The 14,296-nt window shown below is 42.9% G+C and overlaps 1 pseudogene; it reads right to left on the reverse strand.

Moving 5' to 3' along the window:
* Window positions 1-2,777: 2,777 nt before the first annotated feature.
* On the reverse strand, window positions 2,778-6,567 carry LOC139541852 (putative beta-lactamase-like 1; annotated as a pseudogene).
* Between the last annotated feature and the right edge of the window lie 7,729 nt (window positions 6,568-14,296).

Here is a 14,296-nt window from a genome sequence, read left to right on the forward strand (position 1 = left end):
TCATCGATTCAATTGACCTGGAGTTCGCACAAAGACAATTCTTTGTATTTTTGGGTGCAGAACTACTGACTGGAGAATCAGAATCAACCGAATGTCCAGATTCCTCCATTTCTTCTCCTGAGGAGTCTGGTGGCGGTGTCTCTCAGGTGTATGGACTGGCGACCTGTCATTCAGGGCAGAAAATATACGGAGAGTTGCACCGTGATTGGCTCAGGGCTCTGTCATTCGTGGGGACATTACGTCACCGCCATGTCTAAAGGTAGAGCTTGAAAATTCAAGCCCCTTGGGTGCTGCCATAGAGTTACATTAGAAGTGCCCATCCAAGAAGGCTCAGGAATATTATCTGAGTGCTTTTTCACACATATTTTTCTTCCCTTTTGCCAAGTTTCAGATTAAATTAGAAGTCTACTGAGTGTTGTTCTCTGTTGTGTTAACTATAAACTGAGTTTTGTTACATTTAAGTAAGTTTGAGAAGGATAAAAGTTTAGGTTACTCGGAGTAAGATAAATTACCGTCTGCACGCATCGCCATCTTCTCTCTTCCCGGTAATTGGCTATTCTGATAGCCACGCTAGCTTCACCCTCTTGTGGGTTCTAGCAAGCTAGCTAGCATGCTAGGTAGTACTATTTATCAACAGCCAATCCAGTAGGGGCTTGAAGCTATAGTGAGCTTCGATTTGTCATTGAAAATGAATGGGCTTCTGTTGTTTCATCACCCCCCAACATGCTCTACTGATCTCGGCCATTATGCACAAGCTAGGCCTATTTGAAACATCGCCATCTCCTGGCAGAATTTACCCACCAGCTTCAGAAGCCTTTTTTTAGCTTAAAAACGCCATTAGATTTTTGCCCAAAACTAAGATGAAAAAAATACTAAAACTGAATCTAATTGATTATGGGTTTTTTTTACGTAGTTTTTCTTATTTATTTATTTAAAAAATTACCCCCTTTTCTCCCCAATTTTCGTGGTATCCAATCGCTAGTAATTACTATCTTGTCTCATCGATACAACTCCCGTACGCGCTCGGGAGAGACGAAGGTCGAAAGTCATGCGTCCTCCGAAGCACAACCCAACCAAGCCACACTGCTTCTTAACACAGCGCGCCTCCAACCCGGAAGCCAGCCGCACCAATGTGTCGGAGGAAACACCGTGCACCCGCCCCCTTGGTTAGCGCGCACTGCGCCCGGCCCGCCACAGGAGTCGCTGGAGCGCGATGAGACAAGGATATCCCTACCGGCCAAACCCTCCCTAACCCGGACGACGCTAGGCCAATTGTGCGTCGCCCCACGGACCTCCCAGTCGCCGCCGGCTGCGACAGAGCCTAGACCACTGCGCCACCGGGAGGCCTATTTTACGTAGTTTTTCAAACAGGTTTCTTAATTATTTTATGTCCATTTAAAACATATTTTTTTAATGATTAGTTTTTGTTTCAGTTTTCATTTACTACAATGACCTTGCACTACATTTTTATTAAAGCTCAGTTCTCTCCAAGTAGGATTGGTACTTACCTGGGCAAGAACAGCATTAGACATTTGGCAAAAAGCCACAAGGAGCAGGGCAATAGATATGGCAGTCTTCATCTTTCTCTTTCTCTGTGATATGTTCTGTTTCTCTGTCTAGGTTTCTCTCTTGATCACAAAATCAGTTTGTGGACTGCACTCCATCTGGGCTCTTATAAAGGATATGGTTGGTAATAATTAGAGCATGTTATCTCTAAATAGCATGTTATTGGCATATATGGTGCCATAAAGAACTTGTCCCTACTGTTACAAAACAGGAAGATAAACCAAGAGAGGTATCAGTTATGACTTTTTATTGGGTTAATAAACACGGATATTTTTCTTGTCTCTAAATAATACATAATGTACTGTACGCTGTGTTTATAAATAACAAAGTGTCAGTGTCAGAAAGATTAACTTTATTTTCCTGTTCAGCGTCATTATGAGGATTGTTTTAGGACAGAGACTCAAGTGGACACTATTTCAGAATTTCTTACAAATGAATAAATAGTGTATTAAACTTTGATTTTATTAGGAAATGTTTTGAATGAGTTCTGTTAGTCAGCCACCAACTCAATAGGGCTGACTCATTTTTACAGTGATTCAGTCATTCAGACACATGACAGGGACAAACATAGTAGTGACACTTATGGCTCAGCCTCCTCGAATGAGACAGGGGTTTCTCTAATTGCAACTTTGGGGGGGCTCTATAATTTAACCATGCTCATACTGTATTTGTTTAAAATGCAATTTTGTTGGTACAGTGGTAAATATGAAATAGCTTATTCCAAATGAAACTAACACCCCCACCACTCTGTCATGGTTTAAACCATCTTCTTTCTGTTCTGCCTGTCTGTCTCTCTCTCTGTCTGTTTTGAGCTTCCGCTAGCAAGCTTGCAACATTGTTTAAACTGGCCATTGAGCTCGGGACAGACACAGACAGCTGTATTTGCGTCCTGTATTTCAGACCCTTTTCAGGTGTCCCAACTTTTCTTTTTACAAAAAAGTTTTATTTGTCAGCAAGACGCTGATAAATTAATTCAGACTACAAGTGTGTGTCATTGCACTTTTTGGTGTAATGTCATTACACTTTTTGGTGTTTTGTAACAGATGTCTCTTTCTGTTCATCTAAGCGCAAGCGCATGCTTAAATAGGAAGTCCTGTGAAAAATATAGAGCCCCCCCGAATGTCAAGCTATAATTTACACCCTGTTCTGAAATGATACACTCGAAATTCAGGATTCCATGTTATTCCTCACCATAAAAAACAGTTCAGTGTTCAGTGTTTAACCGTTGAAGATTGGCGGCGAGCTATCCGGAGCATTTTGTAAGTGTTGAGTCCAGGGGAGTCAAATCCAGATGACACGCCCTTCTTGTTGAAATTGTAAAAGTTAAAGAGTTGCCTGTCCTGGCTCTCCAGAGACACTGACATGCTATTGACCTTCAGCTTGCAGTGGTACTCCCCATCGAACACCACCCTGAACACCCTCTCCTGCAAGAAGTCCAGCCTGATAGTCCTGTACTTGGCTGGCACTGTGGTGTCCACCTGGGACCCAAACTGCTGAATGACCAGCACCCCATCCAAGCCGCCTTGAGCTCAAAGAAGGTTGTGTTCTGGTAGTTGAAGAGGCCCATGTGGGGCGTGGGGTCGGGGGTCGGGGGTCGGGCGGCAGGGAGAGTTTGCGCTGTGCGTCTCTGAAGGTGCTTTCCATTGCAGGGATGAGGTGACTGTAGGCCTGCATGACCAGGTCCCTGTCTGCTGCTTGCGGCCTCACTCCGGCCATCAGCACCACCAGGCCCACCTTCAGCCGGAGAACCAGGGAGAAGGTGGCGGCATAGCCGTCCTGTTCTCCGTCCTTACGGACCACCTCATAGCCCTGCTGCTCATTGACCTCCCAGGGTGTGCCAGTGTAGTTGTTGAAGTAGCCCTTGTGACAGCGGAACAGAGGGGTCAGCAGGGTCTTTAGGGTGTCTTGTTAGAGGAGGGACCGGCTGTAAGCCCTCATGCTGTGGAGTACATCTGGCCAGTGATGGCAAAGCCTGTCTCCTCCATCCTCAGCTGCTCCAGGATGTTGTCAGGCACCCAGCGCTGATAGTCCGAATACGAGAATTTCTCGGCCAAGACGTTAGCCAATAAGGAAAAGGCCACGTTGTTGTAGTGACATGTAAGGGAGCAGGAGGAAACGTTGGTAATGTCTCAGTCACATGAAATCCCCACCACGCTTTACAAATATGTACTGGATAAGATGTTGACAGGAAGGGGAATTAGGTGTACCCTACTTGGTGCTTGGGTCTGCCACTAGGACATCATCCCATAACAGATCTATAGCAACCTCTGTGTCTCCACCCCACAGTAGATTTGTTGCCCGAAGCTGCCTCGGTAACCCTGAAATGGAAACACAAATTTGGGAGTCAAACGCTATGGTCAAATGAATGACAAAACTGAGTTCTGGAGTCAAAGGAATGTACAAGGGAACTTTCCTCAGGTTTAATCCAGTGAAAGTACAGCACAGTACAATACGGCACAGACAGAGGGATCTGGTCAGGAGAAAAGGCTAACAAGCCATGAGCTCATTAACCTCTAAGTATAGCCTCTCTCTTCTCTAATCACGTAATGGCCAGGGTAAGCTAGTCATGAAGAGGAAGAGTGCCTTTACAAGAGAGCTGTCCGGCCATCAGGGTGACAGAGGTTTGAGTGAGGCTGGGTATCTCTGAACCAACCTTGACATCCACATCATCCCGCCGCTTCCCCAGCAGGTTTTTGATGGTGAAGTTTGCTGCATATTTCTCCAGAGAGTCATCCAAGAAGGCCACCTTCCCTTCCTCCCATAGCTTGTACAGCATCAGTGTGGGGAAGATATTCGAGAGACTAGCGATGCTGCGGGGAAAACAATTGCCTAGTGTTATTCCTCCTGCAACCTGTGGATGGAAAATACATTCAAGTTGGTCTCCAGTTATTTTACAGATATTGCACCTCTTAAAGTATTTTCCTCAATCAAAGACTTTACCTAACTAAGCATTCCTTGGCAGATGAGGATAAAATGATTAGTGGACAAGAAGTGTCTGATTAACGCAACAGTCCCTAATATCTAGCAATACAAGCCAATAGCAATACAAACCAGAACACTGTCAATCCCAGGTGCTAATGCAATCAAATGTACTACCCATTGCTATCTACCCACACTTAATCCCAGCCGGTGATCCCTGAACGGGTGATTCTATTCCCTGTCCGCCAACTAGGGGCTGTGATGTCATAATCTGCAGAGATTCTGCTGTAAAGCCATGTTGGAGAAGGTCTAGGAGAGGAGGGAACCCTTAAGCTCAGCTCTCATGCTCAGCAATCAAATCAGTTCACGACAAACAGGGGGAGGGCAAATTGATTCACTACACAAATCAACCATCTATACCATTATCTTAATTACACTTGGGATTTAAGAGCAGACACATTGTTGGTGTGACCATTAGAGATCTATGGAGAAATACTTGTTGATGATTGTAGATGTGGTCTAATTAGAAATTGGCCATGTACGTTTGACATGTAATACTGTCTCTCTGTAACACTAATCTATCACACTGTCTCGCTCTACTTCCACCAAGCCATTAGGTTTGCCTCTGGTTGAAGTGATGTATTTACAGCATTGAGGACGAGGATTTACACCAGCTAGAGACAAATTAGAATTCACCTCTTCACGTGACAGCCACTGTAGCTGAGATTTGGTTTTGGGTGCCAAGATTACCACTGCCTGTATATGTTGCTATGGAAGAAGGATTACATTTGTATGACATATGTAATATGCACTCAATTCCAACACATATTTATTCAAGGGTAATGTTGCATCTTTCCAAACTGATTATGATAACTGGGTCACTGTATGGGCAACCAATTACTATCTTAAATATATATATATTCCCCTAACACAGATACTCCTGCTTCCATGTTGAAAATGATAACCCTGTTCAATGAGCATTGTGTTTCCTTTGATGTGCTGGTTGGAGATTTCAATTGTACCCTCAACCCAACACTGGACAAATCATCTCAAGTCCCCACCACAAACCCCAGATCGGCAAAGATGTTGAACTCTTTTATTATAGAGATGGGACTGATAGATATCTGGAGAGAGAATAATGGCTTATCTATGGACTATACATACTATTCCAATGTCCATAACACCTACTCTCGTATAGATTACATTTTTATCCCTAAGATTTTCATAAATTCTGCCACTTGTACAATCAGACCCATAGCACTTTCAGATCACGCCTTTCTCTGCCTCCGCTTTGACCTCTGTAAAAACATCCCGAGGTCAAAGAGCTGGAAATTCAACATCTCCATGCTATCAAACAAAGCGTACCATACATTTGTCACTACATGGATAGACAACTACACACAAGACAATAAAACATCTCCTGTTTCTCCAGCCACAATGTGGGGCTCTGCCAAAGCCACACTAAGAGGTCATCTGATTGCATATGCTTCCTCTAAGAAAAAAGCAATGGAAGCACACAGGTTAGATCTTGAGAAGGACCTGGAACGCTGTGAAAAAGTACATAAACAATCCCCAGACAGTGCCTCCTGGAGTCAACTTAAAACAGCCAAAGCCAAACTAAACTTGGGAGTATTCTCGAGAGATAAAAACCCCTGTTTTCTTTACTAAATAGAATACCATGACATTTACATTTAAGTCATTTAGCAGACGCTCTTATCCAGAGCGACTTACAAATTGGAAAGTTCATACATATTCATCCTGGTCCCCCCATGGGGAATGAACCCACAACCCTGGCGTTGCAAGCGCCATGCTCTACCAACTGAGCCACACGGGACCACATGAGTATAGAAATAGGCCTAAAAGATCGCTTACATACCAATTTCAAAAATGTAGTACAATCACGGCCATCAAAACAACAGATGACGGGGTCACATATGATCCAAATAAGATACATTTAACTTTTCATGATTTTTTTATGCAAATGATATATTTCTGAGAGAAAACATACAGATGCAGAGACCAACCAAGAACATCTCAACTCCCACTTACTCCTGAGAAGGTCCTAGAGGCAATTATCTCCATGCCACCTAACAAGTACCCAGGCCCAGGCAGATTTCCCAGAGAGTTCTACAAAGCCTTTTGGCCCCAGCTTAGACCTATGTACATGCCAATCCTGGAAAACGGAGCTTTGCCAAACCCTATGTACACAGCCTGCATTAGAGTGTTTCTCAAAAAGACAAGGGCCCTCTCTCCTGCTCGTCCTTCCGGCCAGTAAACTTGTTCGACTTTGACTACAAAATCATTACCGAATTGCTCACCAAAAAACTAAACACCCTTCTTCCCAAAATAATAAAGGCGGAGCAAACTGGATTTATTAGAGACACGTACTCTTCTGATAACATTCACTGTCTTTTTTATATTATTGATCAAGTAAACACACAGAAGACCCCTGTCCTGCTGGCTTCACTGGATGTTGAGAAGGAGTTCGACAGGGTGGAGTGGAGCTTTCTGTTCTCAGTCTTAGAAAAGACATTTGGCATTTCATATGCTGACTGCAGAAGGTTTATGAAAGCACTAGATATAAGTACATATGTATGAGGAAGAGTTTATGAGTTATACAAGTACAGGTATGAAGCAGATGGGTAGGAAGCTCAAATACGTAAGAGAGACAGATACAGTAGCTTCCTACATAATGTATCAGGCATGACGCATTCGAGTCATAACGCGTTCCAATCAAACCACAAGAGGGCAGTAGATACTGTGGCTATAACCAGGCTGCGGCACACTCATCACATCATGAAAGATTAAAACTGGATTTGGTAATAACAACCATGATAGCAACATTAAGCACCAGTAAGGATTGATTGGATTTCTCCTGGATCTGAGTTAAGCCAGCAACAATATTATTAGGACAATATTATTGTGTCTAACAAAACACATTTTCCTCTATTAGTTTACTCAGAGTAGGTTCTAGATATTCCATGACAGCTCTTACAAAATCTAAACTGATGTATGCTTTTAGTGCAGAAATTGAGGAGGCCTTATCAAAATAATTTAAAGTTAGAGTAACTACAGTAGTCATGTGAACTGTGTATGCTCTCCCATTGGTCAGTTTAAATGAATTGTTTCTGTGCTCTGACTGGTTCCAGGTGTGACTGTGAACAATGCACCTCCACCTGTTCTCTCAAAATGGTGGTGTATTTCCTGAAGCCAGGAGACGGCAAGCCCGGTACAGTCCTGCTGTCTCCAAAGCCCCGCTCCAGCTATAGTCCATGAACATTCCGTTTGCGGTTGACAATCCTTTTTCAGTCTGTGTTTTTTTTGTAAGGTTAAGGAAGGAAGTGCTGCTCACCAGAACAAAGGACCTCCAACTTCCTAACATAACTTTATTATTATTCGTTTGGAAGTTAATTTGTATCACAGGCAGTCGGCCATACAGTAGCTACAGACAAAACACAAAGTGAAACCAAACCCTTAGAAAAAAGGGTTCCAAAAGGGTTCTTCGGCATTCCCCATAAGACAATACTTTTGGTTCCAGGTAGAGCCCTTTTGGGTTCCATGTAGAACCAACAGGGTTCTAGCTGGAACCAAAAAGGGTTCTTCAAAGGGTTTTCCTATGGGGACAGCCGAAGAACCTTATTAGGTTCTCGATAGCTCCTTTTTTCCCATTCTGAATCCTCAGAATGGATTACTGCATGTGAGTGTAGTATGAATTCCTAAGTCTCAGAGCCTGTCTTATATTCACAATTTGTGTTAGATATGTGCTTATGTGAGTGTAACGGATGTGAAATGGCTAGCTAGTTAGCGGGTACGCGCTAATAGCATTTCAATCGGTTACGTCACTTGCTCTGAGACCTGAAGTAGGGTTTCCCCTTGCTCTGCAAGGGCCGTGGCTTTTGTGGAGCGATGGGTAACGACGCTTCGTGGGCAACTGTTGTTGACGTGTGCAGAGGGTCCCTGGTTCGCGCCCGTGTCGGGGCGAGGGGACGGTTTAAAGTTATACTGTTACATTGATGCTGTTGACCCGGATCACTGGTTGCTGCGGAAAAGGAGGAGGTTGAAAGGGGGGTGAGTGTAACGGATGTGAAATGGCTAGCTAGTTAGCGGGTACGCGCTAATAGCATTTCAATCGGTTACGTCACTTGCTCTGAGACCTGAAGTAGGGTTTCCCCTTGCTCTGCAAGGGCCGCGGCTTTTGTGGAGCGATGGGTAACGACGCTTCGTGGGTGTCAGTTGTTGATGTGTGCAGAGGGTCCCTGGTTCGCGCCCGTGTCGGGGCGAGGGGACGGTACTAAAGTTATACTGTTACATGAGTAATTATGGACTGTACCAAAATGCAAAGAGAGAGAGAGAATGCAAATTAGAGATTTTCTAGACACCTCTCCACCCTCGCTCCACAAGCCAAGCCACTTGCGGAAGGAGTGAAAAGAGGAAGATGCTATTTGCTGCTGTCCATTTCTGACCCCTCCTATCTCTGCTGTGACCTCATCACTGCAGCCAAGCAGGAGAAAGTGGAAGGTCACTGACAGACAGGACTGACAGACAGATAGACATTAACCCCATGCAGCGTGAATAGTTTCTCTTCACATTGCCATCATACAGGAGTCAAAGTGAGATGTCAGTTACAATCATCTTGACATTTATATGTTCTATATCATTCCTTAATTAATATGGACTTTTTAAATTAAGATTTTGGATTATGCAAAAATTACAGAATATAGGTTTTGGGCACAAGTCATGCACGACTGACTGCCTATTTCTGCTAGTGTCTTCTAAACAGCGTTTATGGAAAATCTCAAATAAAAAGATGGTGAATTCTCAGAAGAACAATGTCTGGCACAAGATATTAAAGTACTTTTTAACTACTGTATTTGCTTCTTCCTGCAGCTGCGAGGCAGTCTTTGTAGAGACCATTTAGCTCCGGAAATGTCTTCCAGAGCAGGCTCGTGTCACCTCCATCAGCAAGGTCAATTTTTTCAATTTAGTGCAGAGGCCTGAAAGGCCAGACGCACTTCAGTACGCATCATTATCAAGGACAAGTTCACTGGGTGCGTGGGACTGGAAATAGTCAGTGTAGTGTTTACTTACTGTACTTCTCATTTCAGAAAACAGTTAGGATTTGTGGTGGTGAAATATTGAAAAAATATATATATTGAGTATGGCATTAAGTACGGCATCCATATTAGGACCTCTTCGGATATCTTCAGACATCCACCATGTACCTTGTCACCTCTTCACCTCACGCCTCACTCTGACTTATCTCACTCTGCCCTGCACTAGTCAGGTGTCACCGAAAAGTTACCTTGACCATTTCAACCTTGTTCTTTGCAATTAATTAATTATAATAATTTTTTGTCTAGTAAATACTTATTTCCCAAGCACTGGTTTTTGCCTGGAGGCCCAATTTTTCCACATAATGATCCAATCCCTGATGTTTTTGTTTTGTCATTACAGGCAGGAAAAGGTCAGGGCTGTTGTTTGATCATAGTGTGAGTCTTCAGCATTTGCCTCGGGGAAAATCAGGGAAGTGAGTGGGTGTGTGTCTTTTCGTAATGCATGATGTAAGTCCGAAGACTATTGAATTCTATAAAAAGACCTTTATCCAAGACCACGCTAGTTGTGTAGCTCTTTGTACACCGTGTTACCATGTGTGAAAGTATCTGTCTGTGTGTGTTTGTGTGTTTGTATGTGTGTTTTATCCCTTTGTATTTGAGGGTATGAGCTGACCATGGATCAGTTTTATAACATTCTTTAAAAAATCTGTGGCCGACTTTACTTCCCTATCTAGTCAGGTTGTGTTGCTAAATTTGGCTGTGTGGCAGGATCGACATTAATTAATAAAGAAATGAGCGTTATCGGTGAAGGAAGCCAGAGAGGGAACCAGCTTCCAAGTTCAATTTATGACCCATAAATCAAGACAGATTAGACCTGACTGGATTGTTGGTGCCATGTGTGACCTACAATCTGTGCTCAGCTCGCATTGTCAGACTAGAGGGTGGCTGATCTCCCTGTGCAAAGGTTTCCATGGGAACGACCTCTGGCTCCTCTAATCTGCTGTTTTCCAGCCCTCACTCATCTTGAGACTGAGTTATGCTGGATCCCTTTATGTCAGTCCCATAATCTTCTGCTCTATTTCCTCACCCTAGACCCACTCCCTCTTTGCCACCCCCCGCCCCCCTCCTCACTTCCTCCCGCCCTCGCTGGTTGGCAGGCGCTCTGTTTTATCTTCCTTACATCTTTATCTACCGAAGCTCTACTGTGTTTTGCTGTGAATCATTCTGGTTTTCCAACTGAAATCCCAGCAGCATGTTTCACATTCATCTGCTATATAATTGAATTGAAATACCCGAAAAATATGCCAGATATCAATTTTTCCACAAAATGCATTGTATGATTAATGTATGCAAATATTCTAGATGTAAATTTGAAATACACAGAAGCGCGACTGAGATGCTTTGTCATTATTTTGTTATTTCTCTTGACATTGAGCGGATCTCAGCTGTCCACAGGCAGGACAGGAACACAGATCCAGTGCCAGCCTGCTGCGTACTCTCTGAGAGTGTACAGTGACAATAGACATGCATGTGGTTTTGATCAGCACATCAATGTGTTTGATGTGTCCCTGTGCATCAAACATGTATAATTCAGAATCCAAACAGATGTGATGTGGTAGATCCACCTAGCCGCTAAATGATGCTAGTACACCAAGGCCCATAGTATACAGTATTCAGGTAGGATCAACGTTCAAATTATTAAAGCAGTGGCCAGTGGGTGGTTTAATTGTTTTCATTCTAAATAATTTTTTCTTTGGTTGTATTAATCTGTCTTTATGCAATATGGAAACAGAAATAGCTGGTGTTTTTTTTACTACAAAATATAATCTTAAATACATATTTATTCAAGCTATTAAATTAGGACTGTATCCAACAATCTTATCATTATTTATTTTATCATAATTATTTCATCATAATAAATGTATTGATGGGCACATCTTACGTAATTAAGGTGTTGTTGGGAAATGAATGTACTGTTCTTACATTAGGGGGTTTTAAGGCTTGATATCAGGTGCCCTGCGCTCCATGTCTGTCACATTACTTTAAGTCTTGTTGATTAGAGAAATGGAAAGTGTTCATCCATGACTAAATAGGGGTTAATTCCAGGATGCGTTGCTTTGTTGATGTTCTCAGGTTAGGGTCAAAGACCAAGTGTGCACTTGACAATGAGCCACTTGTTTCTTACTGACCATACCAAATCCTAGCATTCCAATTGGATGATCCATCACACTAAGCAGACTCAGACAATAGTCTACCCTCTCTATGATTTTAAAGCCCCTGTAGTCAGTCAACCTGACTCTCAACCTCTCCAGGAACCATTATGTCTAAAAAACACAACTCATATCATGTCGTTTCTATTTCCTACTCAGGGTGGCACCCTTGTTCTTGAAGGATACTGTACATTCAGGAGAAGCGCCAAAGATGTCTGACCTTTTCATGTGAAAATAGTTGACATGCTTTTCTTTGTTTATTCACCTACAGATTATAAGTATAAATATATACATTTATAAAAATGACATTTACTGCTGAGTCATTTGAAAAGTGATAATATTTGAGCAGAGAGGTGTAATAATGTCCATGCAGCTGCTTCAAAGAGCCATTGGCTTTAGTTTTTTTCAGTTATTTAAGCACAATTTTGAAAACAGTGCCCGGTTCAGATCATTTACAAAATGGAACACTTGTCAAAACTATACACGACTCCATAAAAATAATATTTTGTTACCATACGAAACACACATTTCATATGACTGCAATCTTTTTGAACCAGTTACACTGCTGTTGCTAACCTAAAACACTTTTAGCAAGTCTAATTGTCAGTGATTAGAGTACTGTAAATGAAGTACACAGAGAAAGTGCAACTATACAAACACTACACAAGACCAATGCTGCAGACTGAGGAAAATATCATTTATTTCTCTCCATACACCCAAATCAGTCAACATGTCAACATGGAGAATCACAACAAAACATGTCCCAGTTTTCATAATACTACAGTAGTGTGCATAACACTGTTAGCTCAGCAAACAGACAAACGTAAAATACTGTATCCAGTACAGGTTACAATTACAGTAAATAACAACAAACAAAAAATAATCTGAAAAAAAACAGAAAATATTGTACCGAAAATACTACAGTAAACATACTATACATTATCTCTTCGCCTAGCTGGATCTGGCCAGAGAATTTCATCAACATCACAAGCAACATCGTCATTAGCAAGACAACGCGGGAAGAACCGTCTTGAATGTCGAATCCATCCTTGCACAGCTGCGGCGTCGACTTGGTCACAGGCGTCCTCCATGGCCTGAATGAGGGGTACCTGAGCCTGGGGCTGGAGATCGTAAACCTTCCACCGCCATGTAGAGAAACTCTTCGATAGGGTTTAGAAACGGAGAGTATGGTGGAAGGTATAGTACTGTCAACTGTGGATGGTGTTGAAACCAGTTCTGGACCAAAGCAGAGCGGTGGAATGACACATTGTCCCAGATGACCGTGTATTGCATCTGGTGCATTTCATTACCTGCTGTGACGATGTGGTGCAATCGGTCCAAAAATGCGAGAATGTGAGGTGTGTTGTAAGGGCCCATTTTGGCATGACGGAGGACAACCCCATGCTGTGAAATGGCAGCGCAAAGGGTGATGTTACCCCCACGTTGCCCTGGATTATTGATTGTAGCCCTGTGGCCAATGATATTTCTGCCTCTCCTTCTTGCTTTTGTGAGGTTGAATCCTGCCTCATCAATATATATATGAATTCATGCAGGATTTCCTCAGCATCCATCTGCAAAACTCCCTGAAATACAGTGAAAGACAAGATTGTGTAGTTCAGGATAGGTCTAGTATACAGTCAATGTAAAAAAGTCATGTGTGCAGTATGCAACATCACAGTGCTAAAGTGAACAATACAAACCTCCACATACTCATGCCGCAGCCGTTTGACCCTCTGAATTCCGCTCAAAAGGCACTCGATAAAGTTGTTTCATTTGAACCTGATGTCTTTTCAGGATGCGTGCCAGTGTTGACAGAGACCCGATGGACATTATTGAAAATGGCATGGTCACCGATAATGTTGGCTTGTAGTTCTGAGCCTGATAGCATTATTGGCCAAAACCATGTTTATTATCTCTCTCTTGTTCTTGCGTGAATATGGGCTCCCTTCCTCCTTGTCGTTCCCGACCCTCAATCCTATTTAGAGAATAATACATGTAACTTACTGTACAATGTCACAGGAAGGGGTATCACAAGTGCTGATATGGTGCATACAATAAGCGGCTGATTACTGTAACTGTAAACAGATCTTTTACCTGTTTCTGTCGAAAAGTCCTTATGACAGATGCCACTGTATATCTGCTAAGATTTGGCTGAACTCTGTCCAGCCTCCCTCAGCGTCAATCCGTGGTTCACAACATGGTCCACTAGTGTTGCACGAATGTCATTTGATAAGTTTGGTCCTCTTCTTCTTTGTGCACGTTCTCCTCCTGCTTCAGGTCTTCCTCGACCTCTGGCTCGGCCTCTGCCTCGGCCTCTGCCTCTTCCTCTACCTCCTCTTCCTCTACCTCTACCTCCTCCTCCTCTACCTCCTCCTCCTCTGTGTACTCCTCCTCTCACCCTCACTCTTCTTCTGACTCCTTCCATTTTGGTTGAAGGCAGGTGAACCTACCTGCTGCATTTTTATAGTGCTTAAACCTGATTGGTGTGTCTACAATTTAGCAATCATGTGTTTGTGCACCTGATGGCTGTGTTTAACAGATTGGCTC

Source organism: Salvelinus alpinus, chromosome 17 (assembly GCF_045679555.1).
Source record: "Salvelinus alpinus chromosome 17, SLU_Salpinus.1, whole genome shotgun sequence".
In the NCBI taxonomy this organism is placed as follows: Eukaryota; Metazoa; Chordata; class Actinopteri; order Salmoniformes; family Salmonidae; genus Salvelinus; species Salvelinus alpinus.